Source organism: Rhea pennata, chromosome 4 (assembly GCF_028389875.1).
Source record: "Rhea pennata isolate bPtePen1 chromosome 4, bPtePen1.pri, whole genome shotgun sequence".
Classification (NCBI taxonomy): domain Eukaryota; kingdom Metazoa; phylum Chordata; class Aves; order Rheiformes; family Rheidae; genus Rhea; species Rhea pennata.
This window is the reverse complement of record NC_084666.1, coordinates 70,525,081-70,538,792: the sequence shown is the minus strand read 5'-3', so window position 1 is coordinate 70,538,792 and position 13,712 is coordinate 70,525,081. Positions and strand designations below refer to the sequence as shown.

General features: G+C 36.4%; 1 protein-coding gene across 2 annotated transcripts in view; it reads left to right on the top strand.

The window, feature by feature from the left end:
- The window catches only part of CCSER1 (coiled-coil serine rich protein 1), a 621,814-nt gene that overhangs the window by 53,892 nt on the left and 554,210 nt on the right, over positions 1-13,712 (top strand). The window lies entirely within an intron of this gene.

The following is a 13,712-nucleotide window of genomic DNA, read 5'->3' as shown; positions in this document are numbered from 1 at the left end:
ACCAACTTTTTCAGAGCTATGTGCCGCAGGATCAATTTTGGGACATCTTTACTGGTCACCTCTAATCCAAGTTTGACACTACTTTATAGGGCACCTTGCTTTGGCATAACGAGTTATTCTAGGAGGCTTTTTGCAACTGTTAGATTTTTCCCTTTCCATACTACCTCACAACTCTGGTAACTGAGTGGTATCATTTGATGCCTTCTTTTTCAGGTGTAACAAAGTTTTGATTGACACTTTTTTCAATATCATTCAGTTTAAAGTACCAAAGTGGAAACAAGCTAAAGCCATTGGAGATGTAAACACATAAAAGCAAGCCTTTATAATGAGACGGGCCAGCCTTGTAATACAAGCCCCTTGCCATAGGAATAGGAGTGTGAGCTTTGATTTTTGATTGCTCCAGGGCTTTGTGAAAAGGATGGAACTGAGGTACCTGTGCTTGTGCAACAGCTGAGAAAGTATACGTTTGTGTTCAAGCACATTTTCCAGTATTTGTAGGTCACTTTGAAAGTATGAAGATGTTATTGTTGTTTAATTTTATAGAACTTGAATGTGAAGGGATAAAGAATATATAGATGCTGTTGTGAGCCTATATTTAAAGCGTTTCATAACTTTTAGCTGTTGACTCATAGTGACTTGGTTTTGAGGCCTACAATAGTAAGTTAGGTCATATAGCTTAATTTTCTAGTTCTTCTCTATTGTTTGCTACTCCTCCCCCCCTCCCCCCCCCCCAAAAAAAAAAATCTTCAGGCTCCCTTGTGTTAAGAAATCAGCCAAAATATGCTTATGTACAAAGGACTGTGTACAAAACTACTTATCTCACTTACCTGAAAAGAGCTCAGCCAGATCAGCAAAATCGCAGATCTGTATAGAGTTGGAGGATAGTGATATATAAATGTTTGTCTCATGACTATCCATGCAGAAATAGAGCAATATGTGCTTCTAAAGATTTTATTAATATGAATAGCAGTTCTTTTTTAATGTGAAATTATTAAGCCTTAAAGATTTAGTGTGCAAAATGGTTTCTTACTAAGAGCAGTTAAGGTAACTGAGGGATACTCTGGCTTGATGTTAGGACACATTCTCATATAGATTGAAAACAAAACCAACCAAACCAAAAAAAACCCTTAAAAAATTACAAATGCATGGAGGCCTCCATTTTGCTGTCTCTTAATCAGAGTTTTGTGTTCACACACACATGCGTGAAATGTGCTTTGATGTCTGTGATTTTTGGAACTGAGAACCATATAGTATCTTGGTTTTACATTTCTTAGATCTTCTTAATTATGACTGCACAGCAATCAGGCTTGTGCGTAAATTTACAAAAATATTCATATGTTCTTACTGTATAAAATACACTAATAACTCATTACAGCTTTTACAGTAACCCTAAAAAGCATTCAGAATAGGACAGTTTGGTTTACAGTTAAAGTTGATTTTTTCACCCTTTAAGTTTTACTGTACTATTCCTTCTCTTATTGTGAAATAGCAAGACACAGGATGTCTATGTCATCCAGTGAAGGAGACAAAAACTTCCTTGCTCACTGATCTAGCAGAGCACTCAGCATTGTGCTTATGTCTCATTGAAGTCAATGGAACCACTCATGTTTTGAAAGTTAAGTGTGTGCTTTTAAGTGTTTTACTGAATAGGGATAGATTATTCTCATTCTTAAAGTCAAGCATGTACTTAAGTGCTTTGTTGAATTGAGCTAGCATCTGTGAGTTAGCACAAGAAAAACGGAGCTGTAGCACACTTGTTTAGAAGGTCCTTTTTGTAATTCCACTGAATATGGTATGACTCTTGAATAAAGACTGACTTTTAGATACTGTTATTAAGCAGTAAGTATAAGTAAACTGTTCTACTCAAGATCTTTCAATGGAATAAAAAAAAAAAGAAAGAAAAGACTGGACTGCTTTTAGGACTCTTCTTATTTCTGACCTAGTTTTGTCCACCTATAGCTTTTCTCTCTTTCTTCCATCTTTGTCTCTTTTATTTGTTTCTGCATTCTGTTTTTTTCTTTAGTTGTGCATTTCAGCCAGTTACCTATCTCAACCTCTAGGTTAAGAGGAGACTTGAATTTCTTCCTTGATTTCCTGAGCAGTTCCATATTTCAGTGGGTCTCTCTCCTGTTGGGATATGAGCTTACCCATTCTCTGTGTTTCTCTGCCTTGAGATAGGTCCCAAAGTAACTGCCTACTCTGATTTGGCATGAGAGATTATTTCTGTCATTATTTCTCTGCTGTTATTAGCTTTCTTGCTCACCTGTTTCCTGGCTCTGTCCTAACTTCTCATGTGCTGAAATTATGGGAGAGGAAATGTGGGACTGCAAATTTGTATTTTAAAGCTGGAAAAGGACATGTTGTAAAGAAATAGCTGTTTGTCTTCCTGCCAAACTTGCAGATACGGTGTAATCATTTCTGCTCTCTGCCTTCCCAAGCAAGAGGCAGTGCACAAATGGTCAGTAGACTGGTAAGGAATTAATTTTTTGATTAGCTCTCCAGGACTGACTTAAGGCATTTTTACAAAAATAAAAGTTTTAAGAATAGTATCTGATTGTTCAGAAGATCAAGCTAGCTTTGAGAATTTACTTGATTATAGAGGGGAGTAGGTGGCACTAACTTACACTCCATCATGGTGGAGTCTGATTAGAGAGTCTTTAAAACTGTGCACAACTGTTTTAGTTAAAAATGACAAGGGGCAACAAAGGAATTCAGGGAGGTTCAGTAAAATACTCACCTTGTGAGGTGAACTCTGAATATTACATGACTCTGCCACCTGATCTGAACAAGTTTTGGGGATAACTGTTTGGAAAGTGTTGAAAATGGTGGTGGAGGGAGGTTCAGGTTGATAGAACCCCGCTGGGAATGGTGCCAGCTGTACTCTAAGAAGGAATACAGAGTATGATGAGAGAGATGATAGGACTCAAAAGAGTAACTGGGCTGGAGTGGTGAGTGGAAGTGTAGGAACGAAATTTGCCTCAAATTTTTCGCTTTCGGATAGAGGTGGGCTACTCAATGAGCAGAATAGGAGAAGCATGAACAGAGTTGCTGAGGCAGTGAACTTGAGAACAAAAAAGAGTTTTAAAGATTGTTATTTGAACATCTGTAGTAAACTGTTTTTTTTACCCATTTTGAGTCTCTGTATTCACTTTCTTGATACTTAAGCAATTTGAATGATGCTAATCTCTAGTCACTAGTTCATAGCAGCCTCCGTACAGCTATTCTCTTCTGAAAACACTGTCCTTTAGCCAGTATTTTCTCTTGAATGTTGTTCTTCCCGAAATGTCTCTTCACCACTCCTCATCTCCTTTACCTTTTCCTGATGAAACATCTTCTGTGTTAGTGGGTATGTTTTGGAGTGAGTGTTTAGCAGTTGGATTTAATATTTTATTCCCAAATATCATTGACCTAAATGTTAAACTTGATTTTGAAAGAAACTGGGGATTGGTCGCTTGTTGGTCTTTTTGTACCCTACTGACTGTTAGAATGGTTATGAGTTTGTGAAGTGCTCTGTTGGTGCACATAATTTGAACAAAGATTTTGGTGAAAAGATTGTAGAAAATTTGACATTTTTTTTTACTTAGTTTTCATTGATTAAAACCCTCCTAGATATTGTTAAAGGGTCCTGAGATCTTTATTTGGCTGTTTTGAAAACATTAATATTCACATTAATATTCACATTAATATTCACATTAATATTCACATTAATATTCACATTTATTTATTAAAATATTTATGATATAATGTTTCATAATTCTCTAACTCACTAGTACTTCTTTCTGCAACCTTTCATCCAGGTGTCTCAAGTTGTTTTTATGGGACAAAATCATGATGCCTGTGTGAGACAGATAAGTATGATCCTCGGTTTAGATGAGTTGGATGGGTTCTCATAGATCCCCTTAGGGTCACAGAAAAGATCACTGCAAGTAGTGGGAAGAGAGATGATGGCTTCAAAGAGCCTTATTTACACTTCTGTGTATTTGTTTGGTACGTGTGGTAAATGGTAACTGTGATATATTATCTTTTTGCAGACTTCACCTAGTTGAACTTTGATTTGAATCCAGACATTGTTGGAAGCCTGTATTATTTTGTGGCTACAAGCTGTGGATTTCTCAAGAGCTGGGTTCCTAAATCCAGTAGAAAGCAGATGAAAGTTACCTGTTTATTTTTCTAAGACTCCTGTGAAATGCCGTGCTGGTTGTTTTGGTTAGGTAACTCAGTCTGAAAACTGGTTTCTTTTTCCCATTTTTTACTTTATATGCGGACTTCAGTACATTGCTTAGACCTTCTTTACATTTGTAACGAAGTGCAGGTCTTGTTTTTGTAAGCTGGGAATATGTGGTCCTGAGCATTACTGCTATGGCACTTGAATTTCCTTAAGTGTGCTGTATCTTCTGTCCCTAGAAGACACTGCTGTAGAAATGTGAGCTGCTATGCTTTAATGTTTGATTAACAAATTGCAGTCAGAATTTGAGTATGTAAGTGTATACAATTGTCTTCAGAATTTTAATTTGGAGTTTCCTTCTCTTTCATTGTTTTTATTAGTAAGAAGATAGATTGCAATGAGTCTAATAAATCTCATCTAGAAATAATTATATTTTTTAATAAAGCAAAAGGGGAATTGCCTAATTCTTTGCTGAAGACTCATGGAAGTCTTAAATAGGTGACCTCGATGGTATGATTTATTTCTGAAAATGTGTTCTTCTTACAAAAGTGGTGTCCAGTGGAGTACATTAACATATAAATAAACTAAAGCAATTAGATTGCAGTCAAAGTAATAAAATTATACAATATTAAGGGAGGAAATTATTAATGTATTTAATATTCAGCCTCATGTGAGGCTCATCTTATGTGCTGTAAAACCTACAGGGGATTAGAATCATGCAGTTCCACTTCATTAGAATTTCGTAAGCTGCAAGGAATTTGTCTAGAGGAGTCAGCTGAGGCTATCACTTTATCTCACCCGGCTGGACATCTTCTTTCAAGATGTGAGTTGGGAATTGTTTTTCTCCTCCACTGAACTCTGGGAAAATTGAAAAAGAGTAAGAAAAGCTCTCCCAAGCTCTAGCTACTGTTGCTGTCAATCACAGAATCATAGAAATCAGTAAGATTGGAAGGGACCTCTGGAGATAATCTAGTCCAACCTCCCCGCTCAGCAAGGTCACCTAGAGCATGTTAGACAGGATTGCATCCAGTCAGGCCTTGAAGATCTCCAGAGAAGGAGACTCCACAACCTCTCTGGGCAGCCTGGTCCAGTGCTCTGTCACTCTCTCAGAGAAGAAATTCCCCCTCACGGTCAGGCGGAACTTCCTGTGCTTCAATTTCTGCCCACTGCCTCTTGTCCTGTCACACGGGACAACTGAAGAGAGTTTGTCCCCGTCCCCTTGACACCCTCCCTTCAGGTACTTGCACACATGGATAAGATCCCCCCTCTGGCTTCTCTTCCCCAGGCTGAAGAGGCCCAGCTCTCGCAGCCTTTCCTCATAGGGCAGGTGCTCCAGCCCTCTGATCATCTTTGTAGCCCTGCATTGGGCTGTCTCCAGTAGCTCCATGTCTCTCTTGTACTGGGGAGCCCAGAACAGGACACAGTACTTGGGCTTACACAGTACACAGCCCAGGGCTGCGTAGAGGGCAGGATCACCTTCCTCCACCTGCTGGCAACACTCTTCCAAATCACCCCGGGAGACCATTGGCCTTCCTGGCCACAAGGGCACATTGCTGCCTCATGGTCAGCTTGTCATCCACCAGCACTCCCAGGTCCTTCTCTGCAGAGCTGCTCTCCAGCAGGTCAGCCCCCAACTTGTACTGGTGCATAGGGTTATGATATATTATTACATGGTAACCCAGTCAACAGCTGCTACAGCCATGTGCCACAATTACATTATTGTTTATCTGTAAGTGAATTTATTTGTTAGGTAAAATGTCATGATTTGTGTTCATGAACACTACTGATTGCACTGATGTATTTTATTCTAAAATCCTTTCATTTATTTGGGTCTCCAGGAAAAACTTGTTGCCTAGCCCTTCTTAAGGATGCAAGATGGACTTCTGGTCCATCTATCACAGTACACTGTTTCCAACAGCAGCTCTGCACAGACATCCAAGGAGGAGTAGGAATGGAGTGCAAGTATATGAATCTTTCTAACTCTGTGGTTATTTTGTTAGGGATATACCAATTTAATATAAATACTAAGCAAGTACAGAATCACATTTAAAAAAAAGACACACAAATGAAAATATCCTCCTTCCATCCAGTTAAAACAGGAGTCTGTGCACTAGAAGCAGTTAGATCATATATGTTTAAGTATTGTTTTTGTAACAGTTGAAGAAAAGTTACAGATGGGGTGACTGAGGCTTGTAGAGATGAAAGGCCAAATGGTTTAAATCAGTATAATTAACATCAGTGGAGCCACATGGATTTACAACAGATGAGGATATGGTTCTTCATAATGCAGTTCAGGTCACACTCTAACAAAGAGTATCCTCCTCTTTTTTTAAAAAAAGAGTCCTGGGTTGAATGAAATGCTAGATCTGTGGAGGGTTTTCTGTTTTTTTTTTTTTTTTTTTTGATTGTTTTTTTTTTCTTTCCCAAAGTATAGATGAGTGAATACCCCAGTGGGCACAGTACACCTGATTTTCCTGCATGAAGGAGAAATAAGATCCTTTCTAGGTCACTTTTCCTTTTAGATAGTTTCAATTATTCCAGCATACAATAAAGCAAGCAAAGACTGTAGGTAGGAAAGAGCAGAATATTGTGTACATACAGGTCAAAAACAGGGGGCTCAAAATCTATATGGCTGAAAATTGAATCCCTCTCTGTAAACACTTGCTGGTTTTAGGACTATATCACAGTATTTAGTGCAATGTACAAACGTATTTCTTAAAGCTTTCACTGAATGAACAAGATTTTCTGCCTTCTGTAACCATCACACAAACACTACTGTCTGCATTATTGGGGGGGGGGAGGAGTGGGAGAAGAAGAGATGAGGGAAGAAGGATGCCATTTAGTGCTTGTTGAATCCTATCCAGAGTTACTGCAATTTCTGTGTCCACCAAAGATGTGCCACTATTTGTCAGTGTTTGTATCCTGCATGGTGTAATTTACATGTGCATTCAGGCCTAAGTCTTTGTCTTTCTCTTCTCTATCTTTTTGGTGTGACACAGAGGTGAGTGAAGTAGTGGCTGTTTCAAATTCAGGTAGGAAAGAATGATGGCCTCTAGGTTTCTAGATATCTGTTTCCCCAGTTCTCTTTCAGTAAACCCATGATTTACCTAGCAGAAGTAAGATGAGTTTACATATCTGGTGATAATGAACAAAGAGTGAATCATCTGTTACCTACCTCAGGCTAATATTTGCTTGCTGGATAATTTAAAGTTGGAAGAGGAAGTAGATAACTTATCTGCAGTTTTCTTCTTTATATGTTTGTTACAGTTCTAATTTAATCTGAATGGGAGTATTATTTATGGGCATATAAAATATTTGACCACCTGGCATTTGACCAGTCAAAATTAGAGAAGGTGTTTCAATGTGTGTATGGCTTCAGTGCAGATTAATCTGCATGCTTCCTCTTTCTCTTTCCTGAAAATACTTTTGAAAGTAAAGATAGATTTGGACTCCAGCACAGCTGCAATTGGAGGAAATCTCTCTTGCCTCAGAAACCTCGCTGTTTGTATTCTATGTTTGTTCTTTCTGAATATATCAAAGTTACTTTTTACAACCAGCTTTCAGTACAGAGAGAAAATGTGAGTGAAGTTGTATGTGCACTTGTGTGTGTGCAAATGTGTAGACATTGTAATTCTGTATAGGTTGGTCTAACACCTTATGTTAGGTATTCTTCTTTTGTTTTATAATGAACTCTTCAAAAAAGTTAAACTCCGAGCAACTGCGTAAGTTTAAGCAATTGTGTCCCAGAGTATGGCAACTGCTGCTGCTGTTCCACAAAAGAAATTCTTGAGCTCAGTAGCACACTACAAGCGGTACCTACACACAGAAAAGAAAGTGTTCTTCATAAAGTAAGATGGAACTGTTAAACATTGGAAGGAATTTTAGCCTTTTCGTTTAAAAAAGCAAATTGCCTCAGTTTCAACAGTCTTTATCTTTCTTAGCTGGTGAATGTATTCTCTTGTAAAGACATTTCACAGAACTTAACAGAATCAGTAAAGTTGGAAGGGACCTCTGGAGATCATCCCATCCAACCTCTTAAAGATTTCCTGGTGCTGGTTCTACTGGGACTTGAACCCAGGATCTTCAGCACATAAAGCAGATGTTATAACCACTACATTTTGTTTTGCTAATATTTTCAAGGACGCATTTTTAAAATCCAGTTATTAACAATATCCTTCATCAAACCTTAAGTTTGATGTTCTGATATTCAAATGACTTTTTTTTTTCTTTTTTTAAACACCAATTTTTAAAATAGTCATCTTAAGCCTCTATATTCTCCTTGTGTGCAGGATCCCACACAGGGACCTTTGGGAGATAAAAAATAAGTCACAGATATGCTAGAGACCAAAAATATTGGAAGTTAGTAAAACTTAAACGCTAAGGACAGTGTGGCAGTAGTATCTGAATCTGGGGAAGTTTAATTATACTGATGGGAACCACAAACTGCAATGATATCCCTTGGAATAAAGAGAGGAGAGTCCCTTATGAACGCATGAGTCTGCTGTATAGTAGCAGCAATAGGATTGAAGCATTGGGACTTCTCTTTAGCAGTGACGTACCAACAGTTTAAAACATGTATTTTAATGTATTTATTTATTTGGTATTTATTTCAGGTATTTGTAGAATGCTTGAGTAAACTTCAGTTCTGCGCAACTCTGGAGTCAACTATTCTATATCATCGTTGATTCCTGCTTTCTACCTTATGGTAGTGATCAAGTGAGGATTTGAGAATGTTGAGAGAGTCACATATGTTAATCGTGTATATTTTATTTATTGTATGATTACTGAGTTAAACATTAAAAAAAGAAAAAGTGTAGTCTCCTCCTTTGAGCTATGAGCTCAGCCTCCACACTGCTGTGGAGCAGATTGGTAGAGAGTAGAAAAGTATTTATGCTCTGTTCTTTGATTGGAGTTTGGAATTTTTCAGTTATGTGTCAAGTTATCGCTCAGTATAGGCTTAAATATATCATTCTGTTTTGTTCTTTGCCTGGAAGGTATTGTGTCATATTTCTAGGAGTTGGATCTTGAAGAAAAACATCTCTAGGAAATCTTTGTTTAAAAAATGTTGAGAGGTAGTGGTAATGTGGTTATTTATAAAGGTTGCATTTGTGTTGACTTACACACACACATATGTTACTCTATTTGCTGAATAGGTGTATATTAGCTTTTGATTTGTACATGTAATTGTGATTATGCTAAAATTTGCAAATAATTTCAAGTCCTAAATTTGTCTTAAAGGCCAAGATAAACGTAAAGGGCACTGTTTTCATATTTATGAACCATGAAAAATTAGATCCACTGCTCCATCTACTGGTGTTCAAGAACATTGTCAGGAGATACTCTATTTTAAATACACACTTCAGCAGTTTTGTGAGTAATACTCTGACACAAGATAAAATTAAAATTAAAAATACCAATTTTCATTTTTTCAGTTGGTGAATTAGTAGAGTAGATTTCTCTAGAGACATTAACCTAAGATTTTGATGATCTCACCCATTTTAACATTTATATTTTCTTTTTTTCCTCCCATCTTTACATTCACTGTCCTGAAGTTGAGCAATGTGTTTCTCTTAACTAAATACAGTAGTATTTTAAACGTGGAGCATTTTATAAAATTCTGTATCTTCTTCACTGATACCTTGTTCTACTCATAGAACTTCTGTAGGCAAGATCAACGGCTAATATTGTGTAGCTGGATGTTCTGAAGGTCTCCTGTGTGTCTAAAGAATAAGCTTTATGTATAAAACACACAGCCTCTTTATGTTTTTGTGTAGTCAAATACATAAGTTTGAGATATTTTCCAGATTAATCATAGATTTGTTTGAGATTTTGTAGTACTTGCAGTTCTGCAACATTTTGATGCAGAGCAAAATGAGAAGAAATTATTTCCGCTAGAATTACTTCTTAAATTGCTAGTAAGGAGGAAAACGTTTTGTTCACACTTTACCTGCTATTTATTTGCATTGGTTTCAACACAGGAGCATGTAAATTCTGAGATGTAGCTAGGTGTTTGAGGAAGAACAGAATATGAGATAATTATTCAGGATGCAATTAAATATTTTCCAAGTACTAACTTTTTCTTCGGCATCTCTTACTTTGTCTTGCAGCTGGGTGTCCACTAAACATCAGTTGCATAAAAAGCAAAATTTGAGTGTACTATCATCTGAGTGTCTACTATGCTAGTGAGTAGCATTCAAACTATAAACACTTCATAAAAAGTGTAAATACTTTGTTTCAGCAATATTTGGATTTTAGAATTGAAAATATTACAAAGTAATGGTTTTGTGTTTGACCGAGGGCATATAGTTATTGTAAGAGTATGTAATAGCATGATAAGAATCAATACTCATGTAGCTTTTTTTTTTTTTTTGCAAGACACAAACATTATTTGAAATGTAAAACAACATCTTTCCGCCCAAAAAAACCCTAGCTGCCACCAAAAGAAACCAAACCAAAAAACAACACACCTAAAATCTAAAATGAAGGGGATGTATGTATAATTTGTCCTGGCTAATCTGACTCCTGCTCACTCAAGTTGCATCAGGTAATCAGATTCCCCTATCCACAAAGAACACCATACGGAATATTGTTGACTATCCACACCATGTACTAGTACTGCAGAATATACTTTGTCCTAAACAAGGTGCGTAATATAATTGAAAGCCTTCCTAGACTTGGTCTTTTCTTCTTCTGCCTCCTTCTTGTTTGCTTGACGACTTTTTATATTCTTAAAAAAAACAAAACAAAAAAAAAAAAAAAAAAAAAAGAACCAGTAGTTTCTTTAAATACATTGAGTTTTGTGTTAGATCCCAGAGTGAATGTGTAGGATCAGAATTGTTGTGAAGGATCAGAATTGTTGTGATAAGTTTAGTAAACAGTCTGGTTGGAATTTGGAATATTAGTTTAGAATGATATAGTACCATTGCAAAAGTGTCTTTCTGTGCTGCCCTGTTTTTTCCTTATTGTAGCTTTTAACACTTATGTTAGTAGGGATGAAGAAGTTAGATATAGACAATAGTTATGTAGCTGAATTGTATTTTGCTGTTTGGGTAGAGCGGTAAGCACATGTAATTCTTGTATGTAAAGACTGAAGAGAAACACCTCATGTTTTGTCAGTAATGCCTCCTGTTTTGTTAGTAGTAGGTCATATATGGCAGTTTGTAACCCCCTCTGCAATAAAAAAACAAAATTAATGAAAGATCTTAATTTGTTAATATTTTTCTTACTTTGCAAGTAGAATTGTCATTTTTAACTTAATACCAAAGTTTGTCGCTTTTATACTGTGCTTTATATACAAATAACTCTTCAGGTATACCTGCATATGTGTATGTATATGGGGATGTTTTTTATGTTTTGAGACATATCTTCTGATAGCCAAGGTATATATGGAAAGACTAACATATTATAATTAGTTTATATTTTGTGTGCTGCTTATTTTTGCTGCTTAGGCAGCAGTAGAGATGTTGACAGTTTATTTGTGCTTTTTCTTGGAGAGGCAGGGCGGAGAGAATGAATAAATGCCTTTTACTTAATAATAATAATAATAATAATAAATGCCCTTGACTGATAGAGGTATTCTATTTTAGTATAGCTTTAACTACCTGGAAAGCTTGGGCTATGTGTATGCATGGGCCAATTGTTAGGAGTAAGCTCATCTTGTCTTCCAGACAGAGCCTCCTTATTTAGAGAAAAAAATGGTCTGAACATAAAAAAGCCTACAGCAATTTAGCATATGTTAAAAATATAATGCTCATCTACTGCAGTTATGAAACTGTGTTATAAAATCTCCTTTTAGCAGTTATGAGGCCTTCTTAAAATACAAGCAAGAATCTTAATTTCTAAATGAATACTTCCGTGTTGTGTATACGCACGTGTCTGTACAGATCTGCGTGTCTGTAAGTGCACATATACAAAAGCAGAAAACAGTACATATCTTAAAGTAATTAAACAACTGGTTTTATATGGAGTGCGGTGGGTTTCATGTGACTTTCTAAAGCACATTTTCAGTAGCTTGAATTAGGGGCACATGAACAAGCTGGTATAATGTAAGCCTGTATGTGAGTTCACAGGGTCTTGGTTTCTCTGTATTATTGCTGTGCTTTTGCTTTTAAAGTATTGTAAATATGAGCTACCTTATCAGTGAAATGGGACAACCAGCCTTGCATCAGCTCATTCAGTGGATTTTACAATTGTTACGATAACCTGTTAGCAGACCTGTATTCTCCACTTTATGCTTATAAGACTAAATTTTTTGTTTCAGTTACAGGACCTCAGCATTGTCTAGCTCAGGTTTTAACTTGTCACCAAATATCACTAATGAATTCTCAGAATCAGTGGCCGCTCTCAAGCTTTTTCTCCTTTTTTTTTAAACTACAAAATTGCTTATTGATTCCTGATGCTTGTGAATCCTTCTGGTGTGGCTGCTTGGCAATGTGTGTTCAGACTGGAGCTGTACTAGCTTTTTAAAAAACTTTAACAGCAGAAGTTGCAGTTCAATGTTTAGTCAAAAATAGTGTCTCTGGACTTACTTATTACTCTTTCTTTTACCGTAGTATTATGTACATTTAGTTTTGTTATTCCTTAAATACTCTGTTCCCACTTTAAACACACACAAACACACACGTACACTCCCTTCTTCCACTTCTTACTCTCTTCCTCTCTCCTCACATACACACTGTTCATAAATATTTTCTTGTTGTAGCTATATAAAGCATATTAAATTGCTCATTTGATTAATGCATTAGTTTTCTCACTTGATATACAAAGATGGTTTTTAGATGAAAGATGTGCCAAAGACCTGTAGCTCGTGAAGTTGCACTTGGGCATGATACCTACAGGCTCTCTTGCTCTTGTGATTACATACTACATGTCTTTTATTGCTTTCCTTGAGGTACTGACTCTCACGACAGTAATTTGTTACAACAAGAACAAAAAGAAGATAGACCTAGTATATGCTTCCTAAACATGAGTTTTCCTCTAGCATATCTACTGTGCTGATCAAAGTCAGGTTTTATTGCTTAAATATTTCTAAAAAATGCCGGATGTTTACTAATTTCAAAAACTGTAAAAATAGTTAATTCTTCTAGGAAGAAAAGTACGTTACAGGGTGGTTTCAGAGAAGTGTTGAAAGGAAATTTTAATGTTTGAATCTAGACATATGATCATATATTTTAACAATGAATATCTAGAACTTAAAATTCCTTAAGAATTGGTGGTGGTGCATATTTTATCTTGATTGCAAGACTAGCATTTTCTCTTCCTATGAGGCAGCCTTTAGTCAGATCACATAAAGGAATTAAAAATCCAGTTCATTGGAAAGTTCAGTGAGTCGAGATACCTAAATTCTGTTGTTTCTTGCAAAAATCTGAGCATTTAAGAAGCCAAAATAGTTAGCTTTATTCAGATCATGAAAAAGCTATAGTTGCTTTTCATCTTGCTTAGAGTTGACTTGTCCCGGGAACTTACAGAAATGAAAGACATTTGGGTGATGTGATTGTATATCTGCTGACATGTAGATTTTATACTATTACCCAGTATAATCTGCGTT